Source organism: Pseudopodoces humilis, chromosome 20, assembly GCF_049639895.1.
Source record: "Pseudopodoces humilis isolate 2021_Gansu_Grassland_sample_001 chromosome 20, ASM4963989v1, whole genome shotgun sequence".
Classification (NCBI taxonomy): domain Eukaryota; kingdom Metazoa; phylum Chordata; class Aves; order Passeriformes; family Paridae; genus Pseudopodoces; species Pseudopodoces humilis.
In genome coordinates, this window is record NC_142219.1 from 1,787,043 (window position 1) to 1,801,572 (window position 14,530).

At 50.8% G+C, this 14,530-nt stretch overlaps 1 protein-coding gene across 10 annotated transcripts in view; it reads left to right on the forward strand.

Annotated features, from left to right (window-relative positions):
• The first annotated feature begins 814 nt into the window (after positions 1-814).
• Positions 815-14,530, forward strand: part of NCOR2 (nuclear receptor corepressor 2) — a 227,114-nt gene continuing 213,398 nt past the window's right edge. For all 10 annotated transcript variants that reach the window (XM_014253798.2, XM_088064925.1, XM_088064926.1 and 7 more), the window contains exon 1: positions 815-1,012. The gene's annotated coding sequence lies outside the window, so the exon portion shown is untranslated. The remainder of the gene's footprint in view (positions 1,013-14,530) is intronic.

The window sequence follows — 14,530 nt, forward strand, 5'->3', positions numbered from 1 at the left end:
AGCTCACACAAGTGACAATCCCTGATTTGCACCAAAAACATTATCAACAACACGCAGGGACACTTACTCGGCCCGTCTCACCGGTAAAGCCGGGAACACCGGCGGTGCAGCCGGCAGCACGGAGGTGGCACCGATAAACCATTGGCAGGGGTGCGGCCGATGGCAGCGGCACCTGCGGTGACGGGGATACAGGGGGTGACGGGGATACAGCCGGTGGCAGGGATGAATCCGGTGGCGGGGATACAGCGGGGACACAGCCGGTGGCGGGGACACAGCCGGTTATGGGGATACAGCCGGTGATGGGGATACAGCCGGTGGCGGGGACACAGCCGGTGATGGGGAAACAGCCGGTGATGGGGAAACAGCCGGTGATGGGGAAACAGCCGGTGATGGGGACACAGCCGGTGGCGGGGACACAGCCGGTGGCAGGGATACAGCCGGTGATGGGGACACAGCCGGTGGCGGGGACACAGCCGGTGATGGGGACACAGCCGGTGGCAGGGATACAGCCGGTGATGGGGACACAGCCGGTGATGGGGACACAGCCGGTGATGGGGATACAGCCGGTGATGGGGACACAGCCGGTGGCGGGGACACAGCCGCTGTGCCGGTGCTGGCCCCGCGGCGGTTCCGGCGGGTCCCGCGGGGCGCGGGGCGGCGCGGGCGCACGCGGCCCCTTTAACGCGCGCGGGCGGCGCAGCCCCGCTCCGCCCCGCCCCGCCCGGCCGGCTGTGGGGCGGCCTCAGGGACCGAGCGCCCGCCCGCCGCCTCCCGCCCCGCCGGGCCGGGCAGGGCAGGGCTGGGCAGGGCTGGGCTGGGCGCTGCGGCGAGGGGCGGCCCGGCCCCACGGACGGACGGACGGACGGACGGCGCGGCTCGCAGCCCCATGGCTCTGGATTTATAAACACGGCGCAGATGGCGGGGCCGCGTCCCCTTGCACGGCGCTGCCCCGCCGGCCGCTGAAGCGGGAGTGGCGGCGGCGATGGGGGGCGGCAGCTGCCGGCGGGATTAGGTGAGTCGGGAGGGGGGAGCCCCGGGGGAGCCCCCGGTGCCGGCCGGGCCGGGCTGGGGGGGCCGCTCCGCTCCCCGCAGGTGGGGGAAAAGCGGCCGCGTTACGTAAAAATGAAAATGTGCCACGGGAGCTGCTCGCCGGGGAGAAACTTTCTCTCTTTTTTTTTTTTTTTTATTTATTTTTTTCTGGTTGGTTTTGCTGGTTTTGGCCTCAAGGGAACGCGCCGCGGTTTGGGAGCGCGGGGGAGCCCCGCACTTGGCGAACTGGCGGGGACACCCCTCTGCGGGGTGGGGGCACCCAAGGGCCTTTTCTCACCCCTCCTTCCTCTTTTTTTTTTCTCCCTTTCTCTCAATCCCGCCGTGTTTCCCGGCTCTTGCCCCCCGCTCGTTGGAGCCGGTGGGTTCGCGCTGAGCGCCGGCCGGGGCGATGAGCGAGCATCCGAGAGCGGCCCGCGCCCCCAGCCGTGCCCGTGGCTGCCGGGGGCACGGCCGGCTCCTGGGCATGGCCAGAGCTGCAGGGCTGCCTCCTCGGGCCGTCTGCTGTTCGCCGTGTAAATATTTACGGGAGGAAACAGAGCCGGTGTCTGCAGGCAACAAGTGCACGTTTTACTGAACCCCAGCTGCGGTCTCTGGAGTGATCGCCTTTTTTTTTTTTTTTTTTTTCTTTTCTTTCTGTTGATTCTTATAATTTCCTGTTCCCTCTTCTCCCTCGGCCCTTCCTCCTGCTCCCTTGCCCTGACAATGCCCAAAGAGCAGGCTGCAGTAGGTGCAGGCAGCTGCCTGCCATGTGGGCTGCTGCCAACACCACTGAAGCAGCAAAACCTGCAGGACTCGGGCTGGGGCTGCCTGGGGAGCGGGGCCGTGTTGACCCAACAAAGCCATCCCTGCTTCCAGCGCTTTGAACCCTGTGGAAGCCCAGCATGCCTGCAGGCACTGCTGCCTGCGCTGGAGGCTGCGTCTGCTCCCTGAACTTTGTGTTTTGGGTCAGCTCAAGAATGTGCGGGAGAGGACGGTGCTGCTGGAGGTGATCTGTGCAGTGGGTGTTTCCTAACCCGTTGGTTCACAGGCATTTATGGTCTGAACTCTTTCGGTGACCTCTCTCTCAGTATTCCCATGAGGCAAAGGTTGGCGCTCTGGATGCCTGAAAACGTCAGGGTTTTGCTGAATCTGGTATTTTGAATCAGTTTGGTGGATGTCATATTGTCCCGCTGGCATTCCTTGGTCGTGTGGGGTGAGAGTTTCTCCATTTCCATTTACTATGGGGTTTTTATCAGCAAGGTTAAGTTTAAGTTTGCCGTGCACTTTACTGGTAAAAATTTGGTACTGCTACTGCTTCATGAAGGGAGCCAGTGTGACTTGGGACAGCTGAGTGAGCATTTCCCTCTCGTCTGGACGTGGTGACAAAACTCTTCAAGGGCTCTAGTGAAGCCATGTATTCCTGGATGGTTTTAATGAAATGGTACTTAATTCTCTGAGTTTCAGTGCTGACTCGTTGGGTGACTTTGGGATTTAGCTCAAGCCTCCTGTGTGCCTGGGTCTGCCAGCTCTGTGCCTTGGGTGAGGAATTCAGTGAGCAAAGCTCGCAGTGTGCCGCAGGAGAGAAGTTTTGCGCGTGACAAATATTTTAAAACTTCAGTTGAGTAAGTTTCACTGTGAGAGACTCTTGCAAAACGTGTTTAGTTTATTGAAAGCAAATGCACTCAAACCTCGGTTTGTTGTTGCCAAAAGGGAAAAAGTAGAAGCTATTTTTGGTGTGAGAGAGGAGATGGGGCACGCACATGTCTGGGGCAGGAAAACACTGGTACTTTGTTCTTCTGGCTTCATGTGGGTGGTGGTTTCTGTTACTTAGCTGTGTGTTTCTGCCAAATTGCAAAACATACCTGGTTCTGAAACCCCTGCGGAGGTCAGGGCTGGCTCTGCAGAGCTGGTCCTGGGCCCGTATGGGAACGCCTCCCACGTCAGCATCTCCAGCGCTGGAGGAGCGGGTGGGTGCCGCTGCCTTCACACCTTTGAGCTCCAGGGAGGTGACTGGCATTTTTTTTTTTGCGACAGGATCTGCACTGAAACCATAAACTTGTTTCATGCAAGCCACCAACCAGCTGCTGCTTGGCAATACCTTTCACTTGCTAATGGCTGTGGTTGGATTTGAACCAAGCTGCCTCCAGTGGAGGTTGTACTAATCCCTGGAGCCATCCTGCACTAAATCCAAAGAGGGTTTGGTTCAGGCCGTGTTCACGTCTTGTAATTAGGAGGTGCAGCCTGGTAAAGGCAGTTTTGTTGTGATTGGCAGCAATGGTGTGCATGCAGCTGTGCTGATAGCTGCACATGTTGAGAGCTCCCCGTCTCATCTCCACGGCAGCTCAGGACTGCGCTAGCTGGAATTGGGTCATAGGAGATATCTTCATCTTTTGTGACATGGCTGTGAATTATTCGTCCCCCTTGATGGCTCCCAGTGTTCCTTCCACTGCTGGTTCTGGTTTTTAGTGGCCTCTGCTGCAATACAGTCCTTTTTGCAATCCGGTTGTCCTGGGAGAAACCTGTTTGAAACCAACTATAATTTATGTGCCGGAGATATCGTCATCTTTATGGTCCTGTGGGAGGAAGGAAAGTTCTGATCTTGTCAGTTTCTAGATGAGTGGGTACAAAAGGAGGATTAAATTGGTAACTTTTCAGAGGTGGGTTTTGGCTGGCTGATTTGAGCAGTTGTGAAGGGGATTAGGTTGGAGAGGGCCTTTGGGGTGTGGTACTCCCCACCCCTAACCCAGTGTCTCATTCTGACCAGATCACTTCACAAGTCAGAAAACTGAGGCTGGTGGGGTTATGTGAAGTTCAATGTGTCAGAGCAAGTCTGCTGGAGAGCTGCTGAAGAGTCTCTTTCTCCATGAGTGCTTTGCTTGTTCAGTGTGAGGGCTTGTTACTCCCAGTGGCAAAGTGCTGCTTCCCCCTGGGTTTTGTGCCTCTGAGCAGTGGTCCCCAAATGCAGACCATGGGCTTAGCTGCAGGGGTGCACAGGGATGGAAATCCAGGCCACTGTGTTCTTAAGAGAACTGTTATTTTTGTGCAGTTGCATTTGTAGGAACCGTGGCTCGCTTTAGTCTTCGCTGAGAGTTTTCAGTGGAGAGCAGGGTCAGCTCTAATGGAGCTGGAAATGAGGTATAGCAGCACCCGGTCGCCTCTCTGATTAGTGACTGAGACTTTTGCAGCTGCTTAAGGATTTGGGCATTGTGAGGTCATGGATTCTCATCTAGGCTGCTGTGGCACAGGCTCCTGCACGGCTTTGAGGGGCCCTTGCTGTGTATCGACATAGGAAAGCAGTGGAGAATTGCTATTTATGGCTGGGCTTGTGCTGGCACACAGGTGTTGAGGTCTCTAATTTGCCCTGTAATGTCAAGGGATAGATTTTCACATTGCAGTAGAAAATGGAAATGTGTATCATTTAATGAGCACGACCAGAGCAGAGATGCTTCTCAAAAAGAAAATTGAAGAGGGAGCTGGAGCTCCAGAACAGAGGGCATGAAAATGCCTGTAAAAGTCTGAGTGAGGGATGGATCTGCCAGGAGGGGAAGGAGGACAGAAGAGCAGAAGGAAATGAGTGATTTGTCAGTTTTGGGAAGTGATCCCTGACCTGAGCATGAGGCAGCGGCAGGACTATACTGGGAATTGAGAAATCTGGGTTGCACCCCCAGTCCTGCTGCCCACCCTACTTGTCACTTCCCTTCTCGAGGCCGCCAGTTCTCCGTTCCTGCCAACCTGCCTTTGGCAGCTGGAGCCTCTCTTGGGCGTGGACTGTTCCTTACTGAAGGCGAGCAGGGTGCCCCAGGAGGGGATGTTTCTGGGGAGCAGACAAGAGTTCACACGGTAGCAGCTCCCCTGCCATCTTCGCTGTGTGAAGCTGAGAAACGTGACCTGGCCGAGGTTGGGCAGGTGAGAAGAGGCACTGATTGCTGCAGATCCCAGTCTGGCTTGGAGAGGCCCAGAGAGGAGCCCTGCCTGCAGGGGAGAGGTGACTGGCACTGGAAGAAAAGCATTAAAGATGGAGGGAGGTGGCCATGACTGTGATTGTTACCCAGTGCCAGGGCTGGAGGGGATCTGGGGCACGGTGAGGGGACAGGGAGAGCACGGCAGTGGTTATGTGCCTGCTGGGTGCATGCAGGATGCTGATAATGGTTAGTGCTCTCTTTAAAGCTGCGTGGCACTGAGCAAACATTAATGAATGTAAAGGATAGCAGCTCTGTCTGGTTACAGAGAAGGGAAGTTACTCCAAATTAACTTTATGATCCGTGAAACTGAAGGTTATTTAAAAAAATAATAATAATGTAAATGCTGAAGTTTTTCAGAGTCGCTGAGTACGCTGCTTGTTGTTTAATGCCTTCCATTTTTTCACTCCCAGTCTGTTTTTTTGGCTCAGGAACAAATTACAAGCAATATCAGCTTACGCTTGGATTTGAACCCGCATTGCTCTTAGTCAGCTGAAATATTTCCCCTTATCGCCGCTCCCATAATGTTTATTTTAGACCGGATAGCATCATGGCTTTTCTGCTCGCTGTAGGGAAGAAGCCGGCCTTTGAAATAGCCCAGCACCTTGGAAAGAAATGATCTCAAAGCCAGTTTGGTTGCTGAATGAGGTACAGCTTAATTTTCCACCAAGAGGTTTATGCAAGGCTATATCCCAGAACGTTTTGCGGCATTAGAAACCCGGGAGGTGGCAGATGGATGAATTGCTGACAGATTTAAAATCGTACGACAAACATAAAGCATTCAGACGTGAGGCCAAGGCAGGAGGAAGGTTGCAAGGAGAAATGGAGGTAGAAAGGTTCGAATAAGTTATTCTGGGCAGGAGATGTGCAAGCAAAGGCAGGGTTCAGCCTGTGAGGGGGAAGGCTTTCGAGAGGAGGGATGTGTCCAGGAATGTGTTCCCATCACAGTGCAGGGATCCCTTCGTGTCCTGCACCGCTGGTGAGAGGAGGGTGATGAGGAGGAAGGGGGCCAAGCTGAGCGCTGGCATCAGTGATGAGGCCAGGAGTGGGGTTGCCCTGGGAGGAGACAATGTGGTCCAAGTAGTTTCCTCCTGTGGGAAGTGATCTGAGGGAGAGTTCCAGAGGCCAGGGATGGTGTGGGTATTGTCTCTGGAGGCTGCAGGCCTAGCTGTGGCTCTCTGGGTGGGTGGTGCGTGTGTCAGGGAGGGAGGCAGAGCCGGCAGGATTTCCTCTCTGCAGCGCTGGCTCCTGGGTTAATAACTAACCAAGCAGTCTAGGTTTATCCTTTCATTGTGGAAGAGAATTATTTACATAATACCACTCCACATAATCTTTATTTAGCATTGTTTCCCTGGTGTAATGCTGGACAGAGTGGCGGTGCCTAGAAATGCAGTTTCGGCCCAAACGTGTGGGAAGTTAACTCTTCCAGTTGGGTGTGCTTCTCTCTGCCTGCTCAGGGAGCTGGCTGTAAACTGGATAAATGCTTCAGTGGTGTGACCATTTATCATGTAGTTTTTGGGACTTCTATGTCTTCTAAACTCCTTTCTGCAGGTTCTGGCTGGTGCTCTGTGCTGGTACCTGAATGTTGTGTACCAGCTGCCTGAGCAGCACAGTTTGGGTTTGTCCTGTGCATGTTAGGGCAGGAGAGTGGTTTGCAGTGTGCTCTTCCTTGTCTCTGTGTTGAAGAAGGCAGAAGGAAAGAAATGTGTCAGCCTGTGGGTGGAGGATGACAGGATTTGGGAAGGTTCCTGGTGCAGATCATCCCATCGTCTGTGATCAGTCCCTGAGGACTTACTGTCTCCCAGGTGGGCAGGTTTCATCCTCCTCAGGGAGTGTTTAATTGCAAGGTCTGAAGGCTTAGGTGGTTTTGTAAAGAACTGGGGCCCGATTATTGCAACACAGCATGGTGAAGGACAGAGCCCTGTGCTTGGGTATCAGTGGGATGTGGTGGGAGAATTGAATCGATCAGCAGGATGACAGGCAAAGTCAAGCTTTCTGAAAATCTGTCTGTGCCTCCAGCCGTGCAGTGCTGGCTGGAGAGGGTGGAGGGTGTCTTTTCCTGTAGACTGTGGGATGTGTGGGCTTCTAACAAGCTGTGGCAAACAATGGAAAGTTTGCTTTCTTCTGAAAATATTTTAAAACCTTATAAAATTACTCCAGCGGCTAAATTTTTATAAGACCAGATCTCAGCTGCATGGTACTTGAGCACTTCACAAATAGCTCAGTCTTTGGCCTCTGCAAACTTCTCTAACCCCTCTAACCCGTACCTGCAGTGCTGCAGAAGCCCTGGTGAGAGTGTTTTATCAGTGGCAGCACCTGGCTCTTGGAGCAGAAATTCTGTGTGTTTACTGCCCAGGCAGCGTGATCTGCTTGGTCTGATGTTGCAAGGAGCTGGTTTTGGAAGGCTGTGAGTCTCCAGTGATTTACACTGCATTACCTGATGGTGCACGCAGAGTCTGGGCTGGATATTGGCTCGGGAAGGGCTCTCGTGTCAGCCGTGCCGGAGGGTGGCGTGGATCCTGTGGCAGTTTGGTGATACGGACATCACTCGCTCAAGCCTGAACCTTGCTGGAGCAAAGGTAACTTGTTAAAAAACCCTCTTTGAACCAATTACACCTGGCAGGGAGAGTTTGCATTGGATCGGTGCTGGGATGTGACTGTGGTGTTCCTGATCCACTGCTTGAAGCCCTAAAGCTTTGTCTCCTGCCTCCTCAAGCCCTTGCTGTTACCATCACACAATTTGTGACATGGTGTGGTGTGTAAATCCTGGGTGTGTATCAGAGCAGTGGTACTTGGTACCAGAACTGTGTGCTCAGGAAGTTTCTCCAGTGGTTTGGTAGAGGTGTTTTTACAACATCTGATCCTTAAATAACTACGTCCTGTCTTTGGCGTAAGAGCTTCTCGCGTTTAGCAAAGGCTATGACTCTTTCCTATTGGAAAAACTTCCTTGATCAAATCCTTGCTTTTCTGTGGGTACCACATCATATAATTCCATTAATAAACTTTTCAAGTTCCATCTTGAAAGCAGTTACAGCTTCTCTTTTTTTCTTGTGGTTTTTTCCCCTTTGCTGCAGAGTTTCAAGCTCATGCCAGAATGTCAGCTTCATTTCTAGGTCACTGGTCTGCCCTTTCATTTCCCCCTCATGCTCAAGTTGGCTGGCTTGTTTTGATTTGGTAATATGTGAGGTGGTGTCCACAGACAAAACCAGGCAGGCCAGTGAAATTCATGTTTCCCTGCAGCCTTGTTCCTGTTGTGTGTGTGAATAATTTCCAAATGCTAGACCAGAGGTGATTAAAAACTGTCAAAGAAATAAAATGCAGCAAAGTCTGCGTTACAGGAAATCTGTGTGTTCAGTGTTTTGGGAAAACTCTCTGAACTGGCAGTGGAAAAAGGCCTTCAGAATTCTTACTTAGGGCTTTCTAGTGTTAAATGTCGGTTCTTCTGGAGGTGCTGATGGGGCAGCCTGAGCATAGCCAGGCTCTGCAGGAGGTTGGTTGCTGCTGTCTGGGGGGGACCTGGAGTCAGTAGCTCCCTTTGTGCGCTGCTCTGTGGAGCTGTTTGGGATCCAGAGCTACATTTGAGATATTTTTTGTCTGCTGTGGGCACAGGAACCTGGGCAGCCAGCTCAGCAGCAGCCTTGTGGCTGGCACGGGGTGAGGGGGAAAAAGGCTCCTCTGCAGCCCGAGTGGATGCTTGAGTGCAGATGAAGAGCTGAAAATCTGAGGAGCAGCACACGGTGTCTGTTGCTTGCTCTGAGTGAGTACGAGTGCTTGTTTTCTACTGAGCTGCAAGGCAGTGGGTATTCAGAGGTTTTTATGCAACTTCGGTGTTGGGACCGTGAAGCAGTTGTCATGTCATCAGTTAAGATGTGTTGAGCATCCTTATTTTTGGAGCAAATGATCCTGCTGACAGCATGTATAGGAGGTGTCAGCCAGCCCTTTTTTTTTTCTTCTTCCTCTCTATTTTTTCCTTCATTTGTAGGTTTTAGATTTGGCTTTACTTTCTGACAAGGTTGCTGCTAAAAAATTGTTGGGGTTGGGTTTTTTTTTTTATTTTTCTTTCTTGTTGTTTTTTTATGTCTACGTGTCTTGAGATGCCATGATTAGAGATGCACATAAAGAGCTGCTGTGGTTTTGGTCCAGAACGCAGCCAGCTGCCAGCAGTGTTCCTGAGGGCTGTGTGGTGTTGGAGTGAGAAACACTGCAGGGTTTTGGGTTTTCTCCAGCATTATGAAACAGAAGTAAAGAGAGAAGTCAGCATGTACCTTAAGGGTTGTGTTTTTATTTTAATTCTCTCGCTGTGGGGAGAGCTGAGGTTTGCATCTTCTCCACTGAGACTGGTGCTCGTGAAATCCATTGCACTTCTGTCAATGTCCTTAAACTCTGCCAACAGCAGAGAAGGCTGAGAAATGGGGAATTTGCTTTGCCCTGAGGTGGGGGAGTAGTGCTGCAGAGGCAGACACAAGCACCCTGGCTGCTCCTGTTCCCCTGCCAAAGGCGGAGTGAGTTTTGCTCTGGTTCAATGAGACAAGAGCTTTAAGCTCCATCTGCATCTTATTTTATTTCTGCATTTTGTTCGGTTGTGCTTTTTAAACGTCTGTGGCGTTCTTCTCAGCAGGAGGTTTGTCCCCACACAATGTATTATTGTGTTTGCCTCGCTCCAGTTCCTGGTTCCATGCGGAAACACCTTGAACCTTTGGCTGAGTTGGAAGGTGGGTGCAGAGTCAGGCCCGTGGGGCTGTTCCAAGGAAGGACGAGTCCATGCACGACTGCTCAGCCTTGGCTTAGCCGGGTGCTGCTCCAGGCACTGAATGCGTTCGGCTAACACAGGCACTCTGAACATACTTATTTTTGTTTTAGAGGCTGATCCCTAGGCTAAGAAGGCTGTAGCCAGAAATAAGTGAGTGTTCACACTTGCATTTATGAACTTCTTGAGTATTTTGCCAATTAAATCTTGGGTGACTGAGGCTAAGCTACCTATTGTAAAGGACACAGCAAGGAATGCTGCTATCCCTGCTTTTCTTCACTCATTCAATCCATGCAAAGCTTGATAAAGGTGCCTGTGCTGTCTTGGCTATTTGCAGTCTGCTTTAGGAAGCCTCTTAACCAGCAGAAAAAAAAGGTTTAAATAAATACAACCCTTGCAGCCTGGCCAAGTCACAATTTGCTGTGTGTTGAGGGGGCAGAACAATTGGTTACAGAAGCAAGTTCTGTGCTCCTGTCACCTGGCCATCTCCCAGTCTTCTGGTAAATGTAACAGAGAAATCTGTATCAAAAAACTAATTAAGTCTTGTGCAGAGAAGGGGGGAGGGAGCTGACAGCTGAACATTAACCTACTGAGAAAGGTGGAGCTCAATTGTAACTCTTGGTGGGGTTGGGGCTGTGAAACAAGGGGGATTCCTGCTCCCCTTTGGAAATACAGTTTAAGCTGTATTTCTGAAATCGGGGCCCTTTGGCTGTGGTGCTGGTTGAAGGAGTTTGCTGAATGAATATCTTCACCAAGCAGTCGTGGTTTGGAAGTCAGCACGGCTTTGCTGAAAGTATGGGTGACACAGGGACTGAAATCAGGGAAGAATGGCTGGAGTTTACACAACCTGGTTGTGTTTCAAGCCTTTTTTTTGGAGCAGTAAATTTCACAGGACTGAAATTCCCTTCTAAGGGGGAGATATTCCCCCAGACTTGTGCACAGACCTGTTTGCAGCCGTGTCACACGTCTCTCTCGAGCATGGGACACACAGGTTTGGTGACAGGTGATACAGACCCTCAGGTAGGGTTCTCTTGGTGTTCTGCAGCACTTTCAGCTCGGAGTCGAGCTCAGGCAGTGTTGAAGCCCTTCAGTCATTTCTTCCATGGTATGGGAAGGTCTGTGCCATTTGCTCCTTTTCTGCGAGCTGGAAATGAAGTGCTGGGTTCGGAGTATGACTGGGAACCTCCTCGGAGCCAGGGTTTTTCACATTGTTGCTGCTTTGTGCTGGCTGCCTGCTGCAGCACCTTTGTTCTTGGAGTGTTGCTGGTGCAGCCGGGGAGACTCAAGTGCTCCGTGCTTTTGTGCCCTGGCCCTGCATACTCAGGGGGAATGGGTGAAGAGCAAAGTTGGGCAGAAGCCATCCTCTGTGCTGGGTGGCAGCTTCTGCAGGCATCAGTCCTGGCTCAGTGAGGTACCTGATGAGCTGAGAGTGAGAGGAGGGTCCTTTTCTCAAGGGAGTTAAAAACCGCCCTGCCACAGGAGCCTTGCTGAATTACAAATTGCTTTTCCTCTCCCACTCTTTTCTAAATCTGCTGCTGTGCCTGAAGTTGCAGTAGATTTTACTCGTGTGTGCTAGTGCATGGGTGAGTGTGTGCTGCAGAGTAGTTGTAAGCAACTGAGTGTTGATCATAATGTAACTAAAGCCACTTAAAATGTTTGTTTGTAATATACTGTGGTCTCTTTCCAGGCTCTGCAATTGACAGACAAGCTTCAGCTGTATTTGGCATGGTGTTTGGAGAGATGGACAGCTTTCTGTCACTTCTTTGACAGATAGGCTTTGAATTTTTAAGAGAAAACAGCAGCTTTTTGATTTTTTTTTTTCTCCCCACTCAAAACCAGCCAGGTGGAGGGGTAGCTCTCGCATGCATTCTGTTTATTTTTACATCTTGATGTGTCGTTAACCTGGTTGAGCTCCGTGCTATTTTTAGCAGCCTTATGGTGTATGGACGAGGTTTGTGAGCAGCCCAGCCCAGGGTGTTGGCACAGAGCCCAGGGTGGCAGGTTCCTTCCTTCCTCCTCGCCTGGCCAGGGGGCCTGGAGAGGCTGGATGAGCTCCTCATCCCCAGTCCCACACAAGGAAATCTGTGTAAAGCATTACTCTTCAGTTCCTGTGGCCATGGCAACCGACTTGGATACATCAAACTTGACTAATTAACCTAATGGAGGGAGGGTCGTTTCCAGGCTGAGTCTTTCCCCTCGGATTTCAGAGCCGAACTTGTGTTGTCTGATCTGCCAGCAGCCTCCACAGCCAGCACAGACTTTTTCAGAGTGGTTTCTTTAACAGGTTTCTTGCTTTTTTATTAATTTGAACTGGGGAGGATGGCTCAAATCTGTCTGATGTCTCAGGTGAGTCTCCTGCTCTACGTTCCCCTCTCTTGGTAATCTCTCGGATTCCCATGGAAGGAAGGTCCCAAACACAGAGGGGAAAAAGATTGCTCTGATTTCTTCCTTGGACTGGGTGAGGTGAGAGTAGACACTTTCCTGCATCTCTCCTGTTTCTGTACTGCAGGATCTCTGCCACCCTGACTTCCTGTTTAAAAATCTGTGAAATTCTCGGGCTTGAAACAAAACAACACATCCTGGAGATGTCTGTGCACATCTTCAGGTTCCCTCATCTTAATGTACTAGTTCAAGGCATTGCTGCTTTGCACTGTTTCTCCTGGGTTTAATTATTATTTCAGTGATTGGAGCTGCAGACTGCAGCAGGGACTTAAGAGTTCAGCCTCAATTAAAAACCACCCTGTGCCAGGCAGATAGCGGCAGGCAGCTCTGCTATTCTCAAGTGTCTCCAGCAGTCCATCGAAACACCATGTGATCGGCTCAGTTGAGAAATCTGAGTAGGCAGAAAGCAGTTTCTGGGATAAACCTTGTGAGTGCTTCTCAAAATAGCCTGAAAGCAAGGTTTTGCTTTCTGCAACCAGTCTTGGTACTTGAGCCTGGTCAGAATTTTTCGTGGATTACTAAATATTGCGAAGGTCTGATCTTCAAAAACCATAAGATCCTTTTTCTTTTTTTTTTTTCTCTTCTCCTTTTTGATGCTGCGTCTGGTATGTCTAAACTTAGAGGATTTGCATTTTCATGTCTTTTTAGCCTTAATTGTAAGTACTGGGACCTTCCTTACTTGCAGTTCCAGCTTTTTCTATCTTTCAGCAAAGCCGATGACCTCGTGTTTGACCCTTGGAAACCTCTTGGGTAGCCCAGCAAACAAATGTGGTGTGAGAAGAGCACATGATAGTAGCCTGAGCTATTACACTGGTCAGTCATTGACCAGGACTCTTGTTTTTTTTTCCTTTGAAGATCTGTTTAATCATTGGCATTGCAGCCCCTGCTGTGCCGGGCACCTGGAGGGGTTTGCTGGCCGCTCCCCGTGATGTCCGGGGTGATGAGGGAGGTGGCAGGGGGGCTTTAGAGAGCCCAGCGCTGTAATCAGGTTTTACTGGGGAGGAGATTGTCATTGATATCCCTGGGATTTGGCATCTATATAAATACACAAGCCAAGCTGTGTTTAAGAGTGTAGGTTCATGTCAGTTCATTTGTCTGGGAATGGGGCCGGGAGCATCTCGCAACCATGGTCCTTCCGTGTGATTTCTATCCCCAGTATAACCCACAATCTGATGAGGTGGGGCTTGCTCAGGGTAAATCCCTGTAAGTGCTGGTGCAGCTGGAAGTGACTGCTTCAGACGTGGCTGATTTCAGGACCAGTTGAGAGATGGGGATAAAAACTGAGTGGCTGAAAGTGATGGGGACTGTTTCCCATGGGTCAGGGTGCTGCATGAATGACTGAAAGCTTGTGAAGCAGCTCTGAGATCTCAGAGCTGGGAGTTGTTTTTCCACCCTTATTTGCTGTAATACCTCTGGGTGACACGAAGCGTTCAGGAGATGCTGCTAAACTGAATTCTACAGCTGAATTCACACTGGTGAAATGAGAATTGCTTCTTTTTGTTGGGGAAAAAATAAATCTGCTTTTATCACATCCTTGTTATCCTTACAGCTTGTGGCTTGGAAAATGAGAGAAAATTGATAGTGAGGGCTGAGTGACATGTGAAGACAGGCAAGATCCTGGCTTTCTGTGGGCCTCATTTCGTGAACTTTCTTGTCCTTTATGCGTTTGCTGATGTGTCAGTGGAACTGAATTTCATTGGCAAAAATGTGGTTTGTGTGGATATCTTAGCTTAACTCTCGATTGCCTGCCTAGGGGTGATTTTAAGCGAGTCTTCCTGCAGCATCCCCGCTCTTGCTGTGTCTTTGGCTGTTGCTCCCCTCTCCCAGAGTGGCTTTCTGCACGAGGGGCTTCTCTGCAGAGAGCAGCCTGTGTTCTGTGCTCCCATACTGTGCAGAAGCCATGAAAAATGTTGTTCAGATGACAGTGATTTGGGGTAGCTCTAGAAAATAATTTTCTGCTGGTGGATAGTACCAAACTATTTCCTTTCACCCACTCCCTCCCTTCCCCAAAACAAAAGGAGAGATGAAAGGATTCATTAGGAATTATTCACTCAGCTCTGCCGCCTGTCTGAGATCTGGCTGTCTGCGTTCATCCCCCAGCTCAGGGAAGGTCAGAGGGCATCTCCCTGGGGAGGATTTGCTGTTGACTGAATTGCACTCTGTCATTATCCTGCTGGATAACGAATGCAGTGGCCTCATTGGCACTGGCTTCAGAAAAAGCACGGTCATCTGCATGTGGCCTTGAGGCGAGAGGCGAAAACCTAAGGAGAGCAGTGTGGAAAACCTCATCTTGTGGGAAAGATACAGGACAGACCCAGGCAGTTTGGCACAGTGGTTTACTTGCTGCGTGATG